The 22,621-nt window shown below is 43.5% G+C and overlaps 1 protein-coding gene and 1 long non-coding RNA gene across 10 annotated transcripts in view; one reads left to right on the top strand and one right to left on the bottom strand.

The window, feature by feature from the left end:
* SAMD12 (sterile alpha motif domain containing 12) overlaps positions 1 to 22,621 on the top strand; it is a 384,154-nt gene that overhangs the window by 236,054 nt on the left and 125,479 nt on the right. The gene's annotated exons all lie outside the window — the stretch shown is intronic.
* On the bottom strand, positions 35 to 3,229 carry LOC125156559 (uncharacterized). The gene is made up of 3 exons (XR_007148670.1): positions 3,148 to 3,229; positions 2,083 to 2,228; positions 35 to 334 (listed from the first exon to the last, which is right to left on the bottom strand). It is a non-coding gene; the product is annotated as an uncharacterized LOC125156559 (long non-coding RNA).

Here is a 22,621-nt window from a genome sequence, read left to right as displayed (position 1 = left end):
ACTCCTCTGTTTTGGTGGTGGTGGTGGCTGTTTGTCTGGTTGCCTTAAATACTCTGGAGGCAACGCTGAGTTCAAAGGGCTCGAAAATTGAGTTTCCGACAGCTTACAGAGTCCATAAAATAGGCACAATTTTAATCTTCAAATAAATCATCCTTTTGTTTTCCTCTCTGCGTCATAATACGAGCTAAAATTATGATGGCTTGGCAGTTTCTGCAGTGAGAAACAGTTGTACTGGGCGTCAATTGGTCCCCTGGGTTAACCCGGCACTGGGGTTAGGAACTGCCAGTACTTGAGTTTCCTCATCCTTAAAATAGCTCCTGGTAGCTTCTAAGTGCTGTGACAGTAAAGATAATTGAAATAATTATTACTTAGACTCCAGGGAACCTATCCGATTCAAGCCCTGGGCTTAGAAAGAAAAGGTTGAAAAAGAATTGATATCCTGGTCCCTTGATATGGATGTTGAGCATGTTGACTCTGGCTGACCGCCCCCCCCCCCAACACTGCCCCAGTGGAGAGGAAAAGGTGATGGGCATCTCTAAAGGTAAGATTTGAGCCCCCCCAGACCCTATCAGGGCAGTTTATGGAGTATTTGGATAAGCATTTATTGAGCTTCTATTACATTATAGATACCGTGCTAAGCCCCAGATAGCTCCTGCCTTTAAGGAGTCTTCAGTCCAGTGATTATTCCCAAAACTTAGACTTTTATCCAAGTCTCATCAGAATTGGTTCTGACACCCAGGATACTTAGTCCCATATGAGGCCAAGGTGAACAGCCACAACACAGGTAATCGCTGTCATTTAGTGTGTGCTGTCTGCTCATCAACACTGTCCCAGACACTCTGCATTGTCATTTTGGGAGCTGTTGGGGTCCCTATTCAGCAGACTGAAAAAACTGATGCACAGAAGATTGAAGTCACTTTTGAACCAGATCACCCAGTCTGAGAAGTGATGGAGTGAGGATTTGAGCCCCAGCTTTCTCCAAAGCCCATGGTCTGAGACACCAGCTGGGTTTGTTGCTGTAACTCTGTGTATGTATTGCATGAGACTGGGAAGAACAGTCACCATTATCTAATGTCAGGGAGCTAACTGGAGGGTCTGTACCGCACTGCCCCTACAGAATTGTTCAGCTAGCATACCCTTTCTAGAGTTCTAGCCACAGGAAAGGAGATATGTGCAAAATTGTGTTAAGGGCAGTGAAGGAAAAATATAAAATGCAAGGAGAGGCTCTAAGTTGGACCATGGGATAACAGTGACATTTAAGTGGTAACAAGACGGAGAAGTGAGGGTGCCTAGGTGAAAGCAGAGGAAGAGCAAGCAGGCAGATGGAAAAGCATATGCTAAGCTCTGAGGCACAGAAGAGTTTAGCATTACCTAAGAACTGAACAAAGACCACAAGTGGGATTGCAGAGCTCTGAAGAGAGTTCTGTAGCCTGGACACAGCAAGGGACAGATGCATAGGGCCTTGGAGCCACCTTAAGGATTTGGAATTAGCATCTCAAGAAGTGCAGTGAGAGGCCATTAAAGGATTTTAAGCAGAGAAGTGATGAGATCATATTTACATTTAAAAAAAAATGGCAGCTGACTGGAAGAATGGGTCGGATGACAGGAGAGCTGGAACCAGGGAGGCCCGCCAGTGACCAGGGACTCTTGTAGAAATCCGGGTGAGGACAGGTGATCACCAGAACTGAGTGGTGGCCCCCGAGCTGAAAGGGGACAGGTCTGTCTGCTGGTAGGGTTCGCAGGGTGTGGTGATGGGTTGGATGTGGCCAGGAGAGGGAGAACTGAGGGTGAGTCAGGATTCCTGGTCTGAGCTGCTACAGACTGGGCCAGCCTGTGCTCGGGAGGAACCTGGATGGGGGAGTGGGAGGCAGAGGCTTGATAGGAATGAAGAGGTCAGTGTGTAACACGTTATGTTTGAGGTCCTTTGAAACATTGAAGAAAGCAGTTAGATATCTGAGTATGAAGGTCTCATGTGGGATGTGCACCGAACAGTAAAATTGAGGAGTCGTCCAAATATGTGTCAAGGATGCCACGCGGGTGGTGCATTGGCTTGACCACCAAGAGTTCCTGCCTTTTACTCACAACAGGTTTTGTTGTACGTCAAATAAGAGCACGAGGGGCAAACTCCAAGTGCCCTGGGTGTGCTTCCTTCACTGAGCCGCCTGTCAGCTTTTGTGCATCTCCTGAGTGTCTTCAGGTGTTTTGTTCAAATGAACATCAGAAGAGACCTTGGGAGGGACAAGAAGCTGTGCTGAGGAGAGCGATCACAAAACGGTGCCACCCTGCCATGCCCTCCAACCACAGCATCACCTCTGTCGATGCCCTGGTGAACTGTCACAGAGTGACTCAAAGCACAACATTTATAGTCGAAAAATCTGAGTTGTTATCCCAGCTCTGTCTCTCGCTATTTAACTTTAGGCAAATGACATATCCTTTCTGAAAGCAAGTTTTCTGTGCTGTAAAATCAGAACAAAGATACCTCGGTCACAGAGTTGCTATGCGGATTAGAAGAGATTTTTGCCAAGTGATTATTAGCACAGATCTGAATAAAAGATAGGAAGTGGATCCATATCTAAGAAGACATTCTTGCCAGAGATTAGCATAAGGCTGAAATATGTATTTCATAAGCCTATTCCATTAAGTCAAACACTGAATTTTTGTTAAAATTCTGCAATCATCCCAAGGCAGAGAGATGAGAGAGGCCATTGTGTAGAATATATAGCTTTATCACTTCCATTAAATTGCTTTTGACAGAGGCCAGTTTGTCAACCAGAATCACAGTCAAAAGTGTACCAGTATCTTAAGACAGTTTTTCATTGTCTGTGAACAAGTCTAGAGGATGGTATGGAAGCTTCTATATATAGCTATGCACTTGAGTTCTTTTGATGACTTCATTTAATCAGACTATTTATCTTATTGAAGACTCATTGCTAATATTATAGATGGGTTCTTTGTGAGTACATAAGGAGGACATTGTATAGGATGCCTCTGTTTTTGTGGGATTAGAAGAATCCCTACCTACCACTACCTGCAGGTTGTCCCATGATACCCTTGTTATACCATTGCTTCAATCATTAATAGTTCTTTGTGTTTTAGTGTTCTGAGAAAATCATCATGGTCATTACCCAAGTCAGCAGCTGTACTTACTGTGCCAGCACTGCTAGGACTGAGAATGAAGAAGACAGGCTCTTCCTTGTTATTCCCTAGTATTCTTGACCCTACAACTAAAGAACAGTACAAGGGTATTTGTGATATAATGCTCTTTGGAATCCTACATAATTAAGTGCTCTAGAATAGCCCTGTCCAGTAGAACTTCCTGAAATGGAAATGTTCTAGATCTGCACTGTTGAGTACAGTAGCCACCAGCCACATGTGGCTATTGAGTACTTGAAATGTGGCTAGTATGACTAAGAAACTGAATTTATAACTCAACTTTAATTGACCTAAATTGAAGTAGCCATATGTGGCTCCCAGCTACCATGTTGAGTACCACAGATCCAGCAATTCTGAGGAAGGGTGGGTGTGGGCTCCAAAAATTCAGGGAGGAAATAGGGCTTCAGGTGGAGCTTAGAATAAAGGGGAAAGTGAAGGATGCTCCATCTAGGGTAACAGCGTGAGCAAAGGCTGCAGGAAGGGGGAAAACATGTGGTTTGCGAACATTACACAGAGAAGAGAATTGAAGGAAAGTCACTGAGAGACTTTCTGAAAATCAAGGAAGAAGTTTCTAGAATCTAGACCACTCTTCTATTTTATTAAGTTTCGTGTAAGTATTTTACCTGTGGTAAGCCTCCCATTATTTGGAATGGGTTACGTGATGTTGACTTTGTTACGCTTTTTATAAATAAGTGATCTCCACAGGGTTATACCATGTCATGTACAAGTTGTTCATTGAAGCTGTCCATACTGGTGAGATGGCAATCTAAAGGTAATTTAAGGAAGCACTGACATAGCAGAGGTTAAAGGAACCTACTGGGGTTGAGTCACCTAAGGACTAGCAACAGCTTCTGCTGGAGGGGACAGAGAGCTGGAGCCATGGAAGAGGGGTCAGCTGACCAGAGAACCTTGTGAGAGGTGCAGCCATTACCACAAGCACCGGTTCCACACAGGGAGAGAAGGAGAGAACGGTCAAACCTCCTGTCTACTGCTTCCCACTGGTGCCTCTAAGTAGCTAAACACAACCAGAGATCAGAAGGCAGAGGGTCACAGGTAATGCACTCCTCAGGGGTCAGCCTCCCATGGCAGAGATGGACAGAAAAAGCAAGAATGGATTGTGGGGAAGAGGCAGGGAAAGGAAGTGTGAATAAACAGCTCTTTTCTTGATATTGAAAGAATAATGTATTACTTTGAGTTGTTACAACAAAAACACCATAGACTGGGTAGCTTAAACAAAATAAATTTATTTCTCATAGTTCTGGGCTGGGAGGGCCAAGATCAAAGTGCCAGCTGATTTGGTTTCTGGTGGGGACTGTCTTCCTGCTTTATAGATGATTACCTCTTTGCTGTGTCCTCACATGGTAAAGAGAGAGAAACAAGATCTCTTGCGTCTCATCTCATAAGGGTGCTAATTTTTTTCCTGAGGGCTCCAGCCTTATAACCTAAATACCTCCCACAAGGTGCCCTCCCCCCAACATCATCGTATTGGAAATTAGGGCTTAGGCAGATGAGATTTGGGAAAACATAAACATTTGGTCAATAGCTAATAGTAAAATGGAAACCATATAAATAGCTAATATGTTGGTTAAATTATGACAAAATCATACGATTGAAAGTGGTGTGCAGCACTGAAATTCTATGCAATGGCAAGAAAAAATCTTCGTGTGATTATTTATTTATTTTCTTTATTGAGAGAGAGCGTGTGTGAGCAGGGAAGGGGCAGAGAGAGAGGGAGAGAGAGAGTCTCAAGCTCAATGCCACAAACCACGAGATCATGACCTGAGCTGAAATCAACAGATGCTTAACCCACTGAGCCACTCAGGGGCCCCTTCACTAGCTATTCAGTGAAAAGAATATGAAAACAGTAGAAACAGGAAGATCCAAATGTTGTTTTTAAATAGTGTATATACAGTAAAATATTAGTGCATAGTATTCACACTCACAGGAAAAAAAAAGAATACTGGAAAGGCACTAGAATTTTAACAGTGGTATCTCTGGATGGTGGTTTAAGGATGCTTTTTATTTTCTTCTTCGTACTGTCCTGGGCTTTCAAGATTTTCTAAAGCAACATAATTATGGTATATTTCTAGTCTGGAACAATGCTTCTGTTGTTCTTGATATATCTGCAGAGCTATATACTCAGTAGAGAGAGGTATGTGACTAAGTTCCTTATTATTCAGTCAGCTTAAGTTTCATTGTATACCCATTTCTGCAGGATTGATGGGCACCCGCACATCTCCAAGTGCATTAAAAATGGGATGAACCAGTAAAATGCTCTTTTAAATATTCCACTAAGAAACTTTTAGGTCCTAGAGAATGGTCTGATTTCCTATTGATCTTTTTATTGCCTCAATCATTTTCTCAAACATGGTTAGTTAATTCAGATCCCTACCAGCCACCTTTCCTCATTATCTATTACATTTGGGTTTGTTAAATATGAATCTTTGGTGGCACTTCTATTATTAAATTGACAGTTGAGTAATGCTTTATTGACATCTGTAAGATTGAAGCATATTTCTTAGGATCCATGGTAATGGTAGCCATGTTTTTTTCTGAACCACCTAAGCATAGCCAGTTTTTTGTGCTCTTGTAATCTTCATCTTAAAAACAGCAATCCATCTGTTTCATCGTTTTATTCTTTCCTGATAGAAAAACATTTCCCTCCACTGTCTTACTGATCTACAGTCACCCATCCTTGATGGACTCTTGTAAGCAGAATCGTCGCCAGTGATGTGATGACTTATGCTGGTTATCATTTCAGTAAATCCTCTCCCTCTCCATGGCTTGCTTTTTAACCTCCAGCTGCTACCCAATTATTAGTTCGTGGATGGCTGCTTCAGCAGCATTATTCTAGCACTTGCTTGTAGCGGATATTAATAATAATCAGTTAGTAAATGTGCACAGTGTTAAATGCTTGTAAGGATTATTGTTGATAACCCTAATTGTAATCATAGTTTTGTGATGGCTAAGTTAAGATTCTTGTGGTTGTAAGGAATGGAAATCTGAAGGTGCTTTAGCCAAACATATGGGGCTCGATGGGGTATTCATTTTTTTTTACTGTTTTTTCATTTATTTTGAGAGAATGTGTGTGTGTGTGTGTGTGTGTGAGAGAGAGAGAGAGAGAGAGAGAGAGAGCGAGCAGGGGAGGGACAGAGAGAGGGGGAGAGAGAGAATATCAAGCAGACTCTGTGCCATCAACACACAATCCGACGCAGGGCTCGATCTCACAAACCATGAGATCATGACCTGAGCCAAAATCAAGAGTCAGATGCTTAACTGACTGAGCCAGCCAGGCGCCTCTTGGTGAGGTATTCATACTACCCATACGGAAGTCTTTGATAGGACTTCTGAGCAGAGGTAGCAAGACCTTGGGGAGGAGTAGAACTGTGAGAGCCAGCAAGAATCCAGACAACAGACTGCCCTCTTTCTATGGTTTCTCCTTTTCTGTCTGCTTTATTCTTTATATACAATATCTCTGTGACTCAAGTCTTGACCCCTTTTGAGTTTATGGACTGTGACTGGAGCACTCAGAATGTTCTCGAGTGCTCTCTCAATTTCTCCTCTCTCTGTTCCCAATTACTTTCTACATCTCCTCATCTCAAGTCCATAATCCCGAGACAGGAACTCTGATTGGCCCAGCTTTGATGCAATCAACAACAACCAGCAGCGGGAGGTAATGCTGCCCAGAGACATCCCGTGTGACCATTACGAGGCAGTCAGGCACCCTGAAAGGTGTTGATCCATAGTTACCATGCCCTTAATGCCTTCATTGTACGTAATGACAGAAATATAAATTTACTACATTAACCTATTTTTGCATTAATATTTAGAAGAAGGAGCATATAGCTCATAAAGATGGAGGTATGGAAAAAATGAATCTTGAAGACTTCTTTCCTACATAACAAGAAAGAACAGTTTTGTGTTTTCAACTTAAGATACTGTTACAGAGAGATGTCAGGGAGATGATGGGATATGATCAAAGGAACTGAAGTAAGGATCAGAACTAGTAATGACACCAGAAGAGTAAAAGTAGCCCATAGGAGGCAGGCAGCTTTGCCGTAGTGAAGATGGCCGCTTTGGTACCACATTTAAGAATCTACTATGCTGTGTCTAGACAGCAGCCCACGCATGTTTTATGAAGCTTGAATTCTGGAAAGAGGAAAAAAAAAAAAGGATCCATTTTAAGGCAACCAAAATACAGTTAGCTGTTCTGTGTGTGTCTTACTGTATTGGATTCCCAAATTCGTTTATCTAATAGACGATTGTAGAACACCCAGTAAGCCTCAGGCTGATCATAGCATGGTTATCAAACGAACCTTTAAACGAGCATGAGTATCAGATAAAGTTTGTGCTCGACACTTGAGTATGCACTTCATGTTCTTTAATTTGTTTAATTCTTAAAGCAAATGCCATGAAGCAGGTTTTGTAATTTCTGTTTTATAGAGAGAAAACCGATACTCTGAAAGACTAAAATAACTTGGTCAAGGTCACAAGGCTAGGGTTTGGAGAGGCTGGAGCTCAAGCCAGATCTGTCTGACTACAGAATCCTTGGTTTTACTTTTTAATGTCCGAGTCGTGTTGTCATGGGTTATTCAATCTGTTGTATTGATTATTTGAGGAATTGTGTGAGGGACATCTGTGCCCCATCACAGATAGCTCCCCGGCTGGCACTGGTGTGAAGCAATGAATGATTAGGCCATGATAAGCCACATATGATGTGGTAAATACTATGATTGAGACATCTAGACAGAAGGCATCTGCCCCTTCCGAGCTATGGATCCTTGGGCAAGTTCTTTTGTTCTCCGAGCTTCGTTGTCCTGCACCTGTAAAAGTGAAGGTGTAGTCCTATAAAAAGTCCTACTTTGTGGGTATTATGTGGAGTACAAGAGTTGATACATGCAAAGGTCCTGGAGCAGTGACAGGAACAAAGTGCTCCCATAATGGTAGCCAGGACTGCTGTCTACAGAGCCCTGCCTGAAGGAGTCAGGCAGGATTTACAGAGGAAACACGCTTTGACATATCAGATGTTGTCAGGTAGGGAGGCAAATGTTGGACATTTAAAGTGGAAGGATCTGTGAACAAAGGCCTTTGTATATTCAACCCACATTTAATTGAGCATATGCTATCCGCCAAGCACCCAGGTCGTTGTTAGTTTGGGAGAGGCATGGCACTATGAGAGTATATGGAATATTCCAGATCCTGACTTTATAAAAGAGGTGAGTCTCAGGAAAATGGCCACAAGGAATCATCTCTGAGAACAATTTTGTACATGACTAGCCCAGGATGGTCTCAAGGGGATATCAGACTAATTTCTTCACCTAGCCCTTTAGAAATTCTTCATTCAAGTTCCTTTAGCACACCCAAGCGCACTGAGAGGTCTTCCCCCACCCCACCCCCCCGCCACTTTTTACACCCACCTGTACCTGCACACTAATAAAATATATCATAGTCCTTCGTTTTACAGGGTGACACTGCTGACTCTTCATATATCTCCATGAAGGATTATTCAGTTACATGGAACATTGCTTAACTGAAGATAGCCTGAGAAGGGATAAAGAAACAGTGTTAAGGCATATTAAAAATTGGCTTTTTCCTGGTGGCATTTTGTCATTTTTCAGTTTGGCATCTTTCCCTATTCTTTCTTTCTACCATGTAGATCTGTATGAGGCTTGAATCAGAAGGGATTTTCTTGCAAGGTGCCTTTCTTCAAGCATGTGGATAAAATTGCCAGGTTTAGTCAAAGTTTGTATAGAGTCTTGCTCTATTTAGTCAAAAGCATATCACTTCTGTTGCTGGCCTCAGTCCCAGACTCCCAGGAAATTCTTAGTGCCTCTTGACCTGTGACAGTCTTCATTTACTCCCTAGAGTGGCCCTGGTTTTGAATGGTGTTGGTGTCGAGCCTTCCTGGGTCCTGGAGCAAGCTCCACCTGCTACCGCTCTGATTCCCTCAGGCCACCCTCACCAGACCATCCCATCCCATCCCATCCTGTCACCTCTGAAGCCACATGAGTCTGTTGCTATGCCTGCCATGATTCATGGCCTAGAGCTACAGGATCAAAACTTCTCAAACTTTCATTTATTTAAAAGAAAGCTCAATAAGCACATGTGGAGTTCTTCCTGTATGTGAAGGCTGCTCTCACTTTGCAGTTGAGGAAATGGAGGCACACCAAGGTTAAGAAAGTGGTCAACCAGCTGGTAACTGATGAAGCCAAGAAACTAGTGCTCCAGTCCAATTCAGGGTTTCCATCCTTAACCCCACTGTGCTGCTTCTCTGTGCTTAGAGCCACCTCGTCCAACCTCGTTTGGTCAAATGAGTTATTACATAAAAAGCTCCTAACACACAGTAAGAGGAATTTTTGTGCTAGCTCTTGTTATTTGCATGTTTAATAAAGGGTGAAAGCTGAGGCCATAGAAGTGATGCAAGTCTATACATTTAGGCCAGGATTTCTCAAACTGTATTCTGTAGGATGCTAGTATCCTTTGGATATTTATTTTTGAGAGAGAGAGAGGGAGACAGAGTGTGAATGGGGGAGGGGCAGAGAGAGAGGGAGACACAGAATCCAAAGCAGGCTCCAGGCTCTGAATTGTCAGCACAGAGCCCAACGCAGGACTTGAACTCACGAACTGTGAGATCATGACCTGAGCCGAAGTCAGACACTTAACCAACTGAGCCACCCAGGCATCCCATAAGATATCTTAAAAAAAAAAAAAGTGATCAAAAAGGTTTGAGAAATGTTGGTTTCAGAAAAAAGGTCTTTCATACCACAATACCTTTCAGATCCTTTAGTATGCTAATGTGCATTCTTTATTTTCAAAAGGTGGCCGTGGCATATAGAATTCTCTTAACTTACTAGACCCTCCATAGGAAAAAGTTAAGGTAGCGGGCCTGCGATTCTTTTGTTAGAAGGTCCTACTTGCAAGATTGGCCCTTGCTGGTGTCCTGAAACTTGATTTTCAGGAGGGTTCCCAGCTCTCCCTGATCAGATGGCCCATGTACTTAAATTGTCTGTATGGACAGTGTCATTTATCCTGAACACGTGTTTTCCTTCTGGGAGTTCGGAGTTTGGGTACATGCTAGGCAGAGGATGCCATGTGAACAGCCTCCAATAAAAATCCTGGCCAGTGAGTCTCTAATGAGCTTCCCTGGTAGATAGCATTTCACACAACATTCTCACCACTCGTTGCTGGAGGAATTAAATGCATCGCGTGTGACTCCCCCCCGAGGGACTCTTGGAAGCCCGTGCCTGCTTCCTTCCAGACTTCACCCTGTGTGCCTTTCTCTTTGTTGATCTTGCTCTGTATCCTTCTGCTATAATAAATGTCGGCTGTGAGTATGACTATTTGCTGAGTCCTGTTGGTTCCCCTAGCAAATCACCAACCCTGGGGATGTTTTTAGGGAACATTTTCCCGACAAGAAAATCCTATTCCTCACAGTGTTTTTTTAACATCCCATGGGCACTGGGGTTCTACAGCACACAGTATGTGCAGTGATGAGCTGTTCAGTCCCACATTTCAGAGGTAGAGATCGCCCCACACAACCACTCTGGGCTTCTTGGTAAAAAAATCTTAGGGTTCCTAAGGCCCACGTGGAGGCCATCACCAAGTAACAATTTTCTTCCTGGCTGAGACACATAGATTAAATATATACTGACAGAGCAGAACTGACTGTTACAATTTCATTATTCTTTTGGAACAATCGGCTGGGAAGGGTAAGGATGCAACCAGTAGCCTCAAGATAGAGCCATCTGTTACATTCTTCCATTTTTAGACTTAGCTCTTTAGCCCAGGATAAAACTACTTATATAAATTTATATGAAATTATATTTCCATTTATGTGAAAATGCATTAAATTATATAAAATTATATATGTGTAGAGGAGATTTTTATATATATCTAGACAACCCTACTGAAAGGACTTTATGGCTTTTTGAGCCCTCTGGATCATAACTCACCCCTTAGTAAATATGATTTCCCTGAGTTCATTTTACAGCATAAACAGAGGCACCAAGGGTCTCCTGAGAGCAGGTAGGCTGCTATGGTGCATGAAACCCAAATAGAGGGGTGATCAGCCTCAGAATGCGTTCCTCCAAGACCTTTCCCAGTACTCCTCCTCCTCCGCATTCTTCATGGCTGACTTGTCCTCCTCTTATGCTTTTCGCAGCTGCCAAAAGTTATATTTGCATATCCTCTACCATGGGTGGGGAACCGTGCTTCCTGCAATCCAGCCTGCTTCAGCTGACTTCCCTACCTTCTGTGTCTAGACCAGCCTACCCTGTGTTTCCTTTGACCTTGTTGACCTGTTTCCAGATAATGGCCAGTCTTACACCAAGACCCTGCCAACTCTTACTAGACTGGCCCTTTACCAAGCTGACTAGTGCACAATTTTCTAAGCACTTTGCTCTCCTCACTGTCTCAACACCCCGTGCTTATGCCACAGCATGTCGTGATTGATGTGTTTCTTCTGTCTTCTCTGCCCTTTTCAACCTGTCTGAATCCCATCTCAGGTTCCAATCTGCTTTCCATGAAGCTGGCCTTCTCCCTTGGACCCCTGTGGACCTCCCTGGACCTTGAACCCCCACCAATATCTGGGCCTGTGGCACACACCTTAACATTTATCCTTTTATTTGCTTAGACATCTAACACATGGTGATCGAGCTCCTAATAAGGGCTATCCATCGCCCTAGAAAATAGGGGAATAAAAAGAGAGAATGAAACAAAGCCCCCACCCTCAAAGAGCTCACCGTGTGGTTGAGCCCATACCATACCATACTGTTCTTTTTCATATGCTGGTCCTGATTATTCTCTGCACCTCAAAACTCTCTGGGAACAATGGGTTCCTCTTGTGTTTTCTTGCATTTTCAGAGTAATGAATGTTCAATCGTAAATAATGGTTAATCAGGAAAAGAGCTGATTTCTATTCATTTCTACAGTTCATGAGCCATATTAGCCTCTGTTTCCTCATCTGCAAACTAGCAATAGTCATATCTACTTCTTATAGTACTGTAAGGGCTGACTTAAATAATGTTTATAAGTGCCTAGCCCTGGGCCAACCACATACTAATCCCTTAAGTGAATGGTAGCTATAATTCTTATTAGGCAAGCCTGTGACACAGGTTTATAATTTTTTGTACCTAGAACTTTGGCCTCAGAGCAGCACTGGGAGATTTTTCCTAATGGGCCAGATCCTGGCATTGTACTGCCAACCTTCCTGCACGAGGTCTAACCTGAGCAGAATGGGTGGATTTAAAAGAGAAAGCAATTATGAGTCAGAAAGTCAACAATGCATGTAAAAACCTGCCAGGCTTCCTCTGCATGAGGATGTGGATTTCTACGACCATTTTTGGCATGAATTTTGCTGTCCGTAACTTGCTTCATTTCCTGACACTCAAGGCAGAGGGAGAGGGAGAAAGAGAGAAGGGAAGGGAAGAGAAGAGAGCAAAGAAAAGAAAACTAATTTCCATGTAATAACTGAATACCGTGTGCCAAAGACGCATATTCTGTCCTGACAGCATCTCCGCCAGGAAGGGGTTCTTGTTTGCATTTTACAAATTGGGAAATGGAGACTTAAAGAGGTTAAGTAACCTGACAGAGTTGCAACAGCTAACCTAGCACAGATCTGAAGCCAGTGCCCTTCATGTCAGATGTCCTTCGGGAAATCACGTCCATGGAATTCCTGGCCTGATCAGGCCTGATCCATCTGGATCTCACCTTCTACACGACCCATTCCCACTCTGCTCAGTGGGTCTGCGGCAGAGAAGACAGCTTCACAGCAAGCTCGCAACTCCGCTGGAGTAGTACCTCTCCCCAGGCCTGGGACCAGGTCGAGGCCAGCAAGGTGCCTGGTACCAAATGTAAGGAGGCACTCACTCCCAGGTTCATTATGTGCAGACCCACGATTTTGCTCACCCTGATCCCAACCCTGCTCCTCCTACGGACTGTCCTGGGATATTGTTGCTGGGATTTGCTAGAGGCAACTATACCAAGACCTCCATCACCGAGAGAACCGAGATACGTCTGAGACTGGCTGGCAAATTGTCTGCCATTCCCACCCTTCTCAAATCACATGTTTCTGTTTCTGGATAGCTCCTGCCCTAAAACTGTTTTCCCACCTTCAAAACTACCTTTCATGGCTTCTTTTCAACTGACTTTCCCTCCAAAACTATAATATGCCATACAAGCAGAAGAAACTACAGAGATCCTTCACCACAGCTACATCATGGGGTTTCACCCCATGTGTTAATTCTACCCTGTTGGAAAGTGGCCAGGAGAAAGAACTGGAAGGCCAGGCCAGGGCATAGCGGAAAACATGGTGCTCTTGGTGGAAAGGTGCTGGTTTGCAAACTGGCCCTTATGCACAGAGGGCAAGGAGAGACCAATGAAGGAAGCAGTTCAGTCCAGATCAGTAGGTAGCAGTATTAATAAGCAAGAGAACTTATATACAAGGCTTGTGTTGGGCAACTGCAGGACAAGTAGATCTCCACACCCACCCGCCAGATTCTTAAAGTTTACAGAGAAGCCCTAATGGGGCTCAGTCACATATTCATCCAGATGGTCTCAACAACACTTTACTCTGTTAAGGTCCTTGGAACAGCTCCCACTGTGGAAACAACAGGCAGAACACACATTCCACGACAGAGGAAGGGGCGCAGAGCCCTTGATTCCCCAAGTCTGGTTTGCAGGTCAACTAGCAGTCATGTCTTCTCCATGACCTCTTGCCACAACAGGGTGACCCTCGGACACAGAGTATGGGCAGTTGTACTTGCCACCGTTGAAACCCAGGCTAGCCCTCCTCATTTACAGAAGAGGAAACTGAGACCATGAGAGGGAAAATGACTTTCTGCAGTTAGCTAGCTAATGCAAAATCAGGGCTAGAAACCCTGTCTCCTGCTTCTAACATGATTTTGACACTGAGCCAGGGAAATGGGGACCACGATATACTTTCTTTTCTTGGCTCTGTTATTACCACATCTACCACCAACTCCTAAAATGTGGCACAGTTCAGCATGCCTGGGTGGCTCAGTTGGTTAATCGTCTGGTTCTTGATTTCAGCTCAGCTCATGATCTCATGGTTCATAGGATCAAGCCTTGCATTGAGCTCTATGCCAACATCGTGCAGCCTGCTTGGAATTCTCTCTCTTGGCACCTTCTCTGTTTGCACACGTGTGCGCTCTCTCTCTTTCTGAAATAAACATTTTTTTTTTTAAGTGAGGCACAGTTCATACTGTAGCTGTGCACCATTTTGCTCTCCCTCAAAACTTATCCCTCTAATTGAGTACCAGCAACGTGGTTCATGGGCCACTTCCATCAGAGTCATCTCAAGCATTGACTCAAAATGCTGAGTCTTGGGAAATTACCTGGTTCTTCTCAGCCAGAGGTGCTTTGGTCACTAAAGTTTAAGTACTAATGTGGAGTTTATATTGTTTGTATCAGTGACTTCTTGGTTTCTGTGCTTCTCTTTGGTTTTCTTTCCTTTGGGGCACTAAAGTCAATACCTCTATCATGTATTTTCAGTTTTCAAATGTGATGAAAGTCACTATACTTTTCATCAAACTGTGATTTGGCTAAGAAAGAAATGGGAGAAGGGAATTCTCAGATAGCAGACATTCAGTATTCCTTGTGGGTCATGATAGTCATGTAGAAAGATCCCTCATTTACCAAGTGGTGTGTTTTCAATAAAAATCTATTGTCAAAGATGGTAAAAAGCTTTTAAGATCTTCATTTTCAGTTGTAGGTAAAATATTTCCAAGTGCACATCAGTACTTTCTTAAATGTCCTTTATAAGAATTTGGTTTGGGGGCGCCTGGGTGGCGCAGTCGGTTGAGCGGCCGACTTCAGCCAGGTCATGATCTCGCGGTCCGTGAGTTCGAGCCCCGCGTCAGGCTCTGGGCTGATGGCTCAGAGCCTGGAGCCTGTTTCCGATTCTGTGTCTCCCTCTCTCTCTGCCCCTCTCCCGTTCATGCTCTGTCTCTCTCTGTCCCAAAAATAAATAAACGTTGAAAAAAAAAATAAAAAAAAAAAAAGAATTTGGTTTGTTGTGTGAAAGAAAGGGGACGTGCTGGTGGGCATGGGCAGTGTCCACAAATGTGTGGACACATTTAAAAATGTGATTTAAAAATCAGGAGATTGCACCTTTTTAAATTTGAATTTCCATCATCTCTTTTAAATATTCATAATATCTCATGCTGGACTATAGTCTCACAATGCAACAACCTGGTATCTTGATACCTACTCTCTGAAACAGACTGTGGCACATTAGAGATGTTTATAAATTCTTTAACATTCTTCCTGTTGAGATATGTGGTCTGGGTTTCCTCCCTTTGAGTCTGGGAAAGCTTAGATTTCTCTGACCAGTAAAATATGGCAGAGGTAATGCTATGTAAGTTTTTGGACACAGGCTTACAGAAACTGGCAGCATTTACTTCCTGTCTCTTTTGTATGTATGTATGTATGTATGTATGTATGTATGTATTCATTCCTTCCTTCCTTCCTTCCTTCATTCGTTTAAAAGAGCAAGCAGGAACAGGGGAGGGGAAGAGAGCGAGGGAGAAAGAGAATCCTAAGCAGGCTCGCCCTGTCAGCGTGGAGCCTGACATGGGGTTCGATCTCAAGAAGCACGAGATCATGACCTGAACCAAAATCAAAAGTCAGGTGCGTAACCAACTGAGCCACCCAGGTGCCCCTCCTTCCTGTCTTTTGAGACAATGATTCAGGGAAATGAGCCACCATATATCAAGTGCAACTGTCCTGAGACCATATGCTATGAAAGCCCAAGCCACGTGAAGGGGCCCTAGAAGAAATGCCATAGGGACAAAGACAGAAGGTCAAAGAGCATCAAAGTGCCAGACACACGATTGAGGAGGCCACCTTGCAAGTAGATCTTCCATCCCCATGAGGGGCTGTCACATGGGTAAGAGATGAATCACCAAGCTAAGCCCTTTATGAATTCCTGACCCACAAAAGCATAAGCAAAATAAAATAATTGCCTTAAGCCATAAATTTGGAGTAGATAAGTGAACAAGAGCTTGTGTTTCCAGTTCTATTCTGACCTCCATTCTTTCCCCTGGCTTCAGTTGCTTAAATTATTTTATATCCTGGTTCCTGTAAGAATTTGGATTCATAATCTTTATTTAAACCATGGTCTGGAGACCCTTGAATTATGTGAACTCTTGGAAATTAAACTATTAAAAATAAATATATATATGACAAAATTAGGTTCTAAAGGCGGGAGGGATACCGAAAAAAATGGAAATTTCTACTTGAAATACTTTATCTTTCATGAACCACCTTGCTCAAGGTGAAAAGAGTATAAGATCAAGGATTGGTAAGCTTTTTCTGACAGTTGGCTTCCTTATCTTTAAAAGCAGGTCCTTGGGGCGCCTGGGTGGCTCAGTCGGTTAAGCATCTGACTTTGGTTCAGCTCATGATTTCGCAGTTCGTGAGTTCGAGCCCCACGGTCCCCATCAGGCTCTATGCTGACAGCTCAAAGCCTGGAGCCTGCTTCAGATACTGTGTCTCCCTTTCTCTCTACCTCTCTCTCCCTCCTACTCTTTCTCTCCAAAATAAACATTAAAAAAAAAAAGCACATCCTATTCATCTTTGACATTCGTTGAGTCTTTTAGTAAGATAGCTCAGCTTTTGTATTATTTATTTTGAGTGTGTATTTGTGTATCTGGTAACACATTAGAAAGTATATTTATTCCATGGCATGCTAGCCTGTGGGACAAAAGAAATGTCTAGTTCTTTGTTGAAGTCTTGTACCTCCAGCTCTCAGTAAATACTTGTTGAATAAATGAATGGACAAATGGATGTGTATTAGTCACCCAGAATACAAAGACAAATGAGACACGGTCCCTGCCCTTGAGGAGCTCACAGTCTGTCGAACCCAGGCAGCAAATTAAATACTGGTTATGCCTCCTGGGTAGCACATTCTTTTATTCAAAAACACTACTTCATCTGTGTCTAGCCACTGTTCACACCATACCCAGATGAAACAGTAAGCTACATGAAAAAAAATGTAGCTTTGTATGGTGGCAGATGGCAACTAGACTTGTTCTGGTCCTCATCTGCCAAATACCCAAATATCAGATTTTTACTTTGCACACCTGAAACAAATATAATGCCATAGGTCAATTATACCTCAATGAAGAGAAAACAACACACATTTCTTGGAGGAGCCCAGAATGAGACAGGGGGCTGCTAGCCACCTCCCCTGAAGAGACTGCCTCGCCATACTGAGTTTAGGTAGGAGGGAGCTGGGTCCCATCAGAGCTGCGGGAAGCAAGACACAATCACTCAGAGGCACCGTCAGGAACCCATCAGAAAGGCAAGAACAGAATCACTGACGTGTCACTCCATCAGGCTCTGCTTACACAGACCACAGAAAAAAACAGTGAGGCTGTTGGATCAACACCACTCCTCAAAGCTGCAGCCAGAGCTGAAAGATTCAGGGAAAACACCAAAGTTTTGTTTTGTTTTGTTTTGTTTTGTTTTGTTTTGTTTTGTTTTGTTTTGTTTTGCTAAGGGAAATGGAGGAAGGCCTTGGTTGTAATCAGCCTGCCCCATATGGACTTGAAGGAATTCTCTTTTTTTCCTTCCCAGCTATGTTGGGCAAAGTGTCAGCTTTAGCATTTTTCCCCTTTCTTTATAATTGAGGACTTTGTGAAACCAGACAGAGAGGAAGCAAAAACATTTGTTTAATCTTAAAGATAGGTGGCTCCTGGGCTCCTGGGTGGCTCAGTCAGTTGAGAGTCTGACATCAGCTTAGGTCATGATCTCGTGGTCTTTGAGTTCTAGCCCCACATGGAGCTCTGTGCTGACAGCTCAGAGCCTGAAGTCTGCTTCAGATTCTATGTCTCCCTCTCTCTCTCTCTGCCCCCTCTTCCACTTGCACTCTGTCTCTCTCTCTCAAAAATAAGTAAACATTAAATACATACATATCTATATCTATATCTGTATCTATATCTATCTATATATATATAATGTTGATATGATCAACATTGCACAGAGTGTTAATTAAAATGCTTTTGGGTTTTGAAGGGTTTCTTGTTGTTTATGTTGAATGGCAACCATGAGGATGTCAAGAAGTCATCAGGGGGTGATGGCAGGGCTGTCTCACCAATTTCCAAGCAGTAGAGTCACATTCACGCCCAGGGAGGCCAAACCCTGCAGCTGGAAATGACTTTCTGTTTATAAAGTAGAACCTGGTGAAATACTTAACCAGTAGTTAATTTGCTGCTGGACTGAGCTTCTTCAAGCAGAAATCTTCTGAGGAAAAGTAAAAGAAAGAACAACAGAAACCATATTTCCCTCCAGTTTCTCACAGTTTTTAAAACTGCCAACATCTTAACCATATAAGGAAAAAGTATCATCTTTATCAAGGGTCATTTTTTTTTTCTTTAAAAAGTAGCTGTTTCACCATTTCAACATTGGAATCAAGAGTAAATATAAACTCACTGTCTTAGGAATTAGGTAAAATTATGAAAACAAACCAAGTATTAAAATTAAATAGTAAGTGCAGAAACCATCGATAGGAGATGGCAATTTGCTTGCACACGATGTCCTGCTGACCGTCAGCTTTATCCAGTTCTGCCTGAAGAGATCCAGTCTCAGAGGAGAACTTGGTATCTTCCTGAGAACTGATCCTGCTTGCTAATTTTTGACTTTATTCTTTCAAGTTTCACAACCTTTCTTTGATCTGTATCTCGGCTGTGCATCGCTGTCAGCTGTTACAAGTGTTTCCTGTGTGATCCACTACCCCTGGTGATTTCTGTACGTTTAAATCTAGAATCTCACATCCCAAGATTCCTGTCTGTAGATAGGCGGTATGTTATTAAGTGAATAAAGGTTTTATTGCCTAGCCTGTAGGCGGTGACTGGAAGGTGAAGTAAGGTTGAAGAAAGCATGTCAAGACAGCATGCTTGGTCTCCCTGCCTTGAAGAGGTCTGAGAACACTTAGTACCTGGGGACCCAGGGCCTGGAAGAGGCACTCACTGATGTGGAAAAGCAGAACTGGCAAGTGACATGGCTTACTGGCCCAAAGCCAGCAATTACTAGGGACCCGCTCAGTTGCATAGTCTTGTCCCCTTAATGTAGTGAGCCGAGCATTTTAACGTTTATTTATTTTTGGGACAGCGAGAGACAGAGCATGAACAGGGGAGGGGCAGAGAGAGAGGGAGACACAGAATCCGAAACAGGCTCCAGGCTCTGAGCCATCAGCCCAGAGCCCGACGCGGGACTGGAACTCACGGACCGCGAGATCGTGACCTGGCTGAAGTCGGACGCTTAACCGACTATGCCACCCAGGCGTCCCAGAGCCGAGCATTTTAAATGAGGACTACGTAGATAAAATTCCTGAAGCATGAGCCTCTTTTTTCCTCAATTCATGAAGACTGTTCTATAATCATAAAAATCACAGACCTAAAAGGAACTGTAAAAGATTATTTGTCCATGCCCCTGACTTCAGGTAGAACCATGTACAACATATCTATAAAGAACAATGCACCTGTTTTTAAGCATTCAAGAAAATGACAGTAGCCAGCTTTCTTCGGTAACCTATCCTGATGCTTAATTACCTTCCCCAGAAGAAAATTCCTAGAATAGCTTCAGAGTCAGAACTGGATTCAAATGTCTGTGTTGTCACTGTCTGGCTATGTGATAGTCAGCAGATGACAGATCTTGATAAATCTTATTTGGAACGTGGAATACGGAACAGTCTACTTACATCACAAGGTGGTTTTTGGAAGTAAAGAGATAATGTAGCACCTGACACAAAGAAAACATGTTCCTTTTCTATTCCTCTTTCACCCAACCAGATACCCTCCTGTTGTGTTCTTAGTGTCCTCTGACTCAGTGTGGAGAGACCATGTCAAGTGTGATCACTCTCTAAGGTAGCGGGTAGCATGGCGTAACTGGAAGACGGCACAAACGTCAAAGGGAAGTTGGCTTGCCACCTTCTGGAGAGCAAGACAGAGTGAGAAAGCAGCTAGTGTATCAGCATGTACTCGTTGCCACCATAATAAAGTACCACCAACTGGACAGCTTAGAACAACAGAAACGTGTCCTCTCAGTTCCAGAGGCTGATAGTGTGACATCATCAAGGTGCCAACAGGGCCGTGCTCCATTTGAAGGCACTAGGAAAGGGTCTGTTACGGGCCCCTCTCTCAGCTTCTGGTAGTTCCTTATATGGCTACATAACTCCAGTCTTCATGTGGCATTCTCCTGTGTGTGTGTCTTTGCCCAAAGTCCCCATCTTTATAAGGACACTAGTCTTATTGGGGAGCACACTACTCCAGTTTGACCTCATCTTAACTAATTGCATGTACAACACCAAATAAGATCACATTCTGATTTGCTGGGGGCTAGGACTTCATGCGTGAGCTTTGGGGGTACCCAGTTCAACAGTTTACTAGGTTGTGAAATAGTAATTCCTAAAAATCTTTTGCCAGGCATTATTTGATATTATATTTAGTACTTAGAACAACATAGCTTTGCAGCCAGCCTCAAACAGTACGGGAAGACAATTCCTTGGAAAACCAGTCCCAAGCCCCTCACTTGTTCGGAGAGAAGGGAAATGTCATAGTGGAGAACCCCCGAGTCATGTGCACAGATGGAAGAGGGAGACAGCATGGACTCAGAAGGGTGAGGCAACAACAGATGTCCTGGTTGAGCCACAGGAGGAATATTACAGGATAAAGAAAGGACTTGAGAGGCAGGGGCTTGTGAACTCTTCTCAGATCTGGGAGGTTTCTCTTCCTCTCGCCAGGGCTGTGTCCCCCTCCAGGGCTGGGAAGCTTCTGGCCCCACAACTGCAGGATGATGCAAAGGCCTTCAGCAGTCCAAGGAGAAAATATTTTTAATGTTTTTTTTTTTTATTTTTGAGGGAGCGCACATGAGCTGGGGAAGGGCAGAGAGAGAGGGACAGAGGATCCAAAGAGGACTCTGTGCTGGCAGCGGTGAGCCCAATGTGGGGCTCAAACTCACGAACTGTGAGATCAAGACCTAAGCTTAAGTCAGACACTCGCCTGACTGAGCTATCCAGGTGCCCACAAAGAGAAAATATTTCTAAAAGAGCTCTCGCCCTGAAAAGTAGCCTTCATGAAAAGAATAATGGTAATTGGGATTCTCAACACCACATTTTTGGGAAGTTGGGACTGAGAAAAGTTTAGAGTAATTTTCACAATATCAAGAGAGATGAAGAGCAACATTTTGTAATTTTAAAGCAAGGGGGAACAAGAGGAGGCTTGAATTATGCAAGGTGTGATTCAGATTAGAAAAGAACTTCCTGATAGTAAAAGAAAGAAATTGTGGTATTTTCCCTACTTATCTTAGAAAGGCACCCATGTCTCTATGACAAGCATAGTCATATGAGAGCCTGGACTTTTCCCATCCCTTTTTGAATGGACTGGCAAGATACTGTGTGCATAACCTATGCCAGGTGCAGGGCTAACGTCTAGGGTGATAGGGATGAAGGGCACAGGCCAAGTCTTCATAGAGTTCATTGACTCATGCTTCATGCTCAATACCTAGCTGTTGAAGAAATACGGAATGGAGATGTATAAATAGATTGTAACACAATGACAGAGTACTGCCCCATACTGTGATTATATTTCTGACTGGGTGAAGTAATTAATGCTTGGTGGATGAGCCACTTGAGCATCTTGAAAGATTACTGTTAGTTTGTGAAGTAGGTGTGGAAGGATGGGACACGCACAAGAGTCATGGCGCTGGGTCATCTGGACACCTGCTACATTGTGATTGGAGTAGAGGTTACGTAGTAGAGACAAAAGGACCGGTGATTAGGAGGTGGGAGGAGAATGAAATATACAAACCCCAGTTCTTCAGAGTCTCGTGAGCTCCTAGTGACTCTAATGGTTTATTTACCATAAGTCAAGTCTTACCTTATTTAATACTTTCCTGGCCTGTCCTGAAAATAGGACAACCTTTTTTGAGCTTCATTTGTAAATTTGTAAAACAAAAGAATCATTGCTGAGTTCATATTCTAAAAAATAGGCACGAGTGAGGTGATTCTTCAGTTTGGGAATATTTGACCTCAGCCATGGATATCTGTGAACATCCCTTCTCTTTCAGGAGTGACATGTTTCATGATCATGATACAGAAAACTGAACTAGCCTGACATCAGCTGCTTAACAGAGAGTGGTGGGGCTTCACGTAGGAGGTACATGAGGAGAAGGCACGAGCTATCTGGGATTCTCAATGAGGTTGGAGCCACAGAGCACAGGGAACTTGCTATTTAGCTCTTGCCAACTTCTTGCAGAAACATCTCCTCTGTGCACAAGGAGAGGGTGGCTCTGAGGGGCTCAGAGGCTCAGGGAACATGCTGCTACAAATGCTGCGTCTTGGACCCTCTGATCTCTCCCACCAAGAAAGGAGATGTAAGCCAGGCAAGAAGGAGGTGGGAGCTGAGGTGAATCAGCTGTGAGAGGAGCCCTCCCCGTGTGACTGTCTACT

This window comes from Prionailurus viverrinus, chromosome F2 (assembly GCF_022837055.1).
Source record: "Prionailurus viverrinus isolate Anna chromosome F2, UM_Priviv_1.0, whole genome shotgun sequence".
NCBI classification, from domain to species: Eukaryota; Metazoa; Chordata; class Mammalia; order Carnivora; family Felidae; genus Prionailurus; species Prionailurus viverrinus.
Note: the sequence above shows the minus strand (reverse complement) of the source record. Positions and strands in the feature narration are given on the sequence as shown.